A 6,000-nucleotide genomic window follows, 5' to 3' on the forward strand; every position below is an offset into this window, starting at 1 on the left:
AGGATCCTTCGAAAGGACTTTACGGGATCTGGAGGCATCGTTGAAGCTTTCTATTGACTCGGTGAAGCATACCCAAGATGTGCGCTTGGCCTTCTTAATCTCACAGTTGTAATTGTTAAAGGATGTCTTATAGGCATCCCAGTCCGGACGTAGTTTGGTCTTGTTGGCCCTATTGTACAATCGTCTACTATCCCTCCTTAGCTTGGCTAAATGTTTTGCCTGGGTAGGTTAGCGGGCAGACTTTTTCATAGCAATCAAGCAAGGCATTCGTTATTCCATTTACGGAGTTGTCAATATCGAGGGTTGAGGTTAAGACCATGGTACAATGAAGAGAAGGTAGGTCAACTTTGAAAAAATTGCAAATATAGAGGTCTACCTGTTTGGCTTGTAATGTCAGAATTAGTATCAAAGCAATAAAAAATTAAACAACTTCTTGCATTTATTTTGAATAAATAATTGAAAACCGCGAAAACTGAATGAAAGGTCAACACTTCTTTTCAAAACCAGTTTCTATATATCTTTAAAGGATTATTTCACTACAAAAACTCTAGATTTTGTCGATGCATACGATGAAATAAACATTTTGAAAACATCCGAATTTGAATGTTTTCTGAACAATTTTTTGTTATTGAAAAAAAAAACACATACATAAACAAATAAAGATGACATATTAAGCCAAGAAAATAAAAAAATTTAAAACATATGGTATCATAGCCCTACCTTGATATCATTGTACCATGGTTAAGGCTATGTTGTCGAAACAGTGAAGCCTAGGTATAGCCAGCTCCGTAAATTTGTCCCATTTTGCCTTCCTTGGGTTTCTATGAGGTTTTTGATGAATTCCCTCTACTAAGATTTTGAAAACTATCTTCCGGTGATCTGAAAACGAGCACTCAGGAGAAAGTTTCCAGTCTTGTATAAGAGATTAATTCTTGTTAGTAAGGGTGAGGTCAATGGCCTCAGCCCTGTCTTTGATTTGAAATGCTGCATAAAATAGTCTTGCGTAAATAGTTATGGACAGGGTTGTCAGATTTTTTTCATCGCCAACGCAAAATCAAGTTTCAGAATTCGCCAAAAATTGCCAAAATGGAAATTCTTCAGTTTATGTCAAAAGTTATTCTGCTTACAGTCATATGGCTGCAGAGGGTTTATATCATTAGATATTCAAAAACGACCCTAGGTCTCTTTGGACCAAATCCGTTTCACATTTAGAGTCGATCCGTCTGTCTTTCTAGCTGTTGCACGATAACTCTCAAAAGGAGAATCCGATTTGATCCATCGTAATATTATTTTCAAACTTAGATCGAGTTCAGAGGTGGGCAACGTCGGTTCATTGCTTCTGGTACCTCCCCCAAAAAAGATCAACATTTTCAAAGAAAATAAATTACCGTATAGAATGAGAAAGGATCATTCAATTTTGTGCAAACGTTGTGAATCCAAATATTTTTGTCAGTGCTAGGTCAGGTACGAATGGACAATAAGAAATTTGCAAAAATTCTGGTGAATAATGTCGCTAAAATTATCAAAATACTAAATATCTTGATATATCTTTATATGGTGGTTATGCGAAAACGTGGACCGACATGGCCCATTTACCTGTCGACTGGAAGAATAAAAACGCGAAATTTTAGCCCTCTACTTCAATTCGTTCGAAAGATACAACAGACGTAGGGACAGACATAGACTACGACTTAGACTACGCAGTTCCAGAGTATATGTACTTGGTAAGGTCAAACATGAGTATTTCGAGGAGTTACGAATGGAATGACATAGTTAATATACACTCTATAGAATGGTGGAGTGTATGAAACGGGATGCGATTATCGATTTGGCAAATGAGATTAACTTGTCCTGAATTATACTAGACGAGGTTATTGTTTTCGTTCACTTTTGAACGAGTCTGTCGCATTTATAGGCAATTATTTCCAGCAAATTTGTTTTCCACCACGTATTTTTCTGTCATTTTTTTAATTATAGGAATTACATGAAAATTGCCAGTACGAGCAATACCTTGTCTCGCCTTCAGACAAAAAATTGCCACCAGAAAACTTGCCTAATATAAATTCGAACGATTTTTTGCCATATTATCACCCCATAATGTACCCAATATCAACATTTTGAGGATTTAAAAACTCCGGCACAAAAATACTATTTTTATTGTATTACTATCGAAACGGTAAAAATAACGCCATCATATGCTTTGATATTTCGATAGGTATTTCCATAATCTTTTAAATATAACCGGATATTGCATGCAAACTTCGGGTCGAATGCCCGAGGGCAGCCCCCTAAACTCAATTTGCTCCAGTCCGTAAAGTTTTTATACCGCTGAAGAGCTTATGAGCCATTCTAACCACAGAGTGCTGTGACCTTTAAACATTCACATTCATAAATATCGATATTGCTGGACTACCTAAATGCTAATAAAATTGATGTATGTACGCAATGTATACAGACATATACATATATGCATACTGAACCCGTGTTGTGATCCTCACCAATCAATACGAATCAATACGAATAGTTCGACATTTGAACACAAAATTCCGCTATGTTATTTCTATACAGCCAATTCTACTAATTGATATACATACAAATACACGTATATATTTACTTCACAAAACAAAATATAAATTGGAGTATTAATAAGTGTACATACATAAGTACATGCAGACGTTATTGTCAAGTGATTTATATTGGGGCTCCCGTATCAATTTAAATCGATCGAAAGTAAAATTTATTTATTAAAAAGAGAGTCTACTTTCAAACATGCAAAATTGTCTATTACCTTAAGAATAATGTCTTATTGTGTTGCAAATCCACTGTAGCACCGAGTTTCAACTGTTACATGACAGAGTTTATTAAAAAGTTATTGTTTTTGTACTGTGTATGAGGATATCCGAAAAATACTATTTTAACAAAAAACAATATAACTCTTAACTGGAACTGTGACTTGTCGTTTTACATCAGCCGTAGCACCATATTGTCATTACACACTTAATCACAAACAGTTGTGTTCGATCATTGTTTGAAAAATTCTTTTAACATATGACTGTCTGATGATGTTAATTTACTGTGAGTGGTACAGCTGATTTTGCATTCATCCACATTGACCAACCACAAAAACATAATACGACCCAAACCACATATGTTACAGACATGGTACAATCAGGGGGTAAAACAATGGTATAATAAAGAGGTAGAACAGCTTCGCAAAACTACTGTGGTCATGCCAGCTCCCAGACAAATTTGCATGCAACAAGTTTTTTTTCATTTATTCGATATTTTCCCTCATTTCTAAAATGAGTTAAACAGCGCTAAAAATGAATTAAATGTCTTGATTTTCTTTCAAAAATATGATCTAAACAGTTTGATCTTTCAAATCCATGGCAAAACTGGCGAATATTTTCAATGCCCAGCCCGCAGTGTACGTTTCTCCCAATCATTAATTTTGAAAATATTTTGGTTTTATTTTTTATACCCTCTTCCATTCATAGTATGGAGGGTATATTCAGTTCGCTATTCCGTTTGTAACTCATCGGAATATTCATTTAAAACATAACAAAGTATATATATTCTTGATCAGCGTAAAATTCTAAGACGATTTAGCCCTGTCCGTCCGTCCGTCTGTTGTAAGCACGCTAGAGTCAAAACGAATAAAGATAGGAAGCTATAATTTTTCACAGAGCAGTTTTTTGTCTGTCTGAAAATAAAAACACAAAGAGTTCCTTTTGAGTACTTTACCCCCTAGAAGAAAATTGTCGTATAGCCACCTTACAACGGTACCCCCGATATTCGGTATTTTGATGATTGTAGCCAAACTTTTCAATAAAGTTGTCTGAAAATCCACATAGGGATTTCCTTTTGAGTACTTCATACCCTGGAAGATTATTGTCTATATAGGTCCACGATATCGTATATCCCCAATATAACGGTACATCCCTATATGGAATATGGAATTGTCTAAAACTTCATACTAGAAGTTCTCTCCTAACACTTTACTCCCTGGAAGAGAAATATCTACATATATAGGTTAAAGATATCATATAGCCCACATACAACGGTACCCCTCCCCATATAAGATATTTGGCGATTTTAGGGACGTTATTCACCGGAGTTGTTTCAAAGTTTGTACCTAGAATTAGTAATGGTTATTATAGCCTATGGCAAAATATTACTTATGCAGGTCCACGTCTTCGTATAGCCTCCATATAATAATATAACCCAATATTCGGTATTTTGATAATTTTAGAGACATCATTCACCATAGTTGTTTCAAATTTCGTATTTAGAGTTCGGAACTACAATCTATGATAGACAATAGTCTATGCAGGTCCAGGCCTTGGTACCAGCCCCATATATCAGTACCTCCCTATATTCGGTATTTTGATGGCCGAACTTACTGTTTTTTACTTGTTAAAACAATAAATACATACACAAAATTGGCAGAAGTCGATCACACTTACAAAAAATATTGTAATCAGCTGGTAGCTTTACCTTACCCTTCTGTTATACCATGGGTAAAACGGTTTTGTAACGACTACAATAGACCACGCATATAAAAAACTCATTAAAAATAGTCGATTCATATACCATCCAACTTGGAATTCTAAGGCTCGTTCTTGGCAAAACAATTATGGTAAACTAATTTGCTAAATTTAATATGTCAACCCTGACGATCTCGACCTTGTCATTTTTTAATAAAATTTATTTTCATATTTAAAATATTTTCGTATGACGAATAGTAGATAAATATTTGAATCCCTTCATCTTAAGGAGACGTTTTCGGCGATGTTAGTTCTAGTGTAGGTCTCGAATGACGTTTTATATTAGGTCCCCCTTTAAAGATCAAACCCCCAGATTTACCAGCTGAAAATGTTGTCAAAATCTTTAAAATAACTGCTATATGAATTCAGTACTAAAACGAAAACTTACGCTGACAATTTCTTGTAAGATGACAATCTTCTACTTGTATTTCGAAAACAAGGCTTGATATTGTCTTCATACTTGTCCTTAGTGAACTCAAATTCAACCATCCCATAATTAAGTTTTAAATGACTTATCAGACTAATATTTTAGTTTCCCGTTTTAAATTATATTCTTCTTTGACTTTTATACCTCTAAAAGGCGTAAAAAATTGGATTTTTTTCGAAAATAAGTGTAGTTCTATCCAGCGGTACGCCCATGGTAGAAGTATACAGGTAGCCGCATTAACACAGCTGCTGGGACAATGAACTCTCAAACTGATTTTGGAATAGAATATGTTGAATGAAAAATCATTGCAATTTGTAAAAATAGTTAAAAAATGCATATTATAACGGCCTCCGATTTGCACCATATAAGAAAACATATAAAAATCTAATTATTTTTGACAGATCAATGTTCTCAAGCGTAGATGCTTCTACCTGAAATCTTCTATCAGGGGTACGTCTATATTAAAGGAAGAACTATAAAATATACAATTGACAATGAAGGGACAAAAATTAAAAAAAAAAAATAATCGTATGATAGCATCAAATTACCTTGGTAATTGTACCATGGGCTCGTTATTACATCTTTTCTTTATAGTCAGGTTTGTTATTCCGTTCTTTAGGAAAAGTAAAGGATAACGTTCACATTTTTACATCTTCCCTTTAAAATAAATTCACCTTTTCAGAGGTATGTCAATAAAATGAGTAATCATTTGTAAATGTAACTGGTAATCACTGCAGTTTTTTTTTTCTCAGTGGCATCTTCATATTAGTTAAAAAAATAACCAAACAAATTTATAATTAATTTCGTGATAAAAGTCTTCAATTCAGTTCTTAAATATAATTCAATAAAAAACGATTTGCGTTATCCATTTCTTTATTTGAATAAATCTTGCTGTTATTGCCACATTATCAATTAAATGGCAACATAGCGACATCAATTCAGCAAACTTTACGTTAAAAGATAAAGGAAGATAGAAGACACATCGATGCAGATGTAGCAATGAACTTTCTAACCAATTTTGGAATT

At 34.0% G+C, this 6,000-nt stretch overlaps 1 protein-coding gene across 1 annotated transcript in view; it reads right to left on the minus strand.

Moving 5' to 3' along the window:
* The window catches only part of LOC101895336 (monocarboxylate transporter 13), a 76,877-nt gene extending 73,836 nt beyond the window's left edge, over positions 1-3,041 (minus strand). Inside the window, exon 1 of the mRNA XM_059128249.1 lies at positions 2,789-3,041. The gene's annotated coding sequence lies outside the window, so the exon portion shown is untranslated. The remainder of the gene's footprint in view (positions 1-2,788) is intronic.
* Positions 3,042-6,000: the final 2,959 nt, after the last annotated feature.

Source organism: Musca domestica, unplaced genomic scaffold (genome assembly GCF_030504385.1).
Source record: "Musca domestica strain aabys unplaced genomic scaffold, Musca_domestica.polishedcontigs.V.1.1 5, whole genome shotgun sequence".
NCBI classification, from domain to species: domain Eukaryota; kingdom Metazoa; phylum Arthropoda; class Insecta; order Diptera; family Muscidae; genus Musca; species Musca domestica.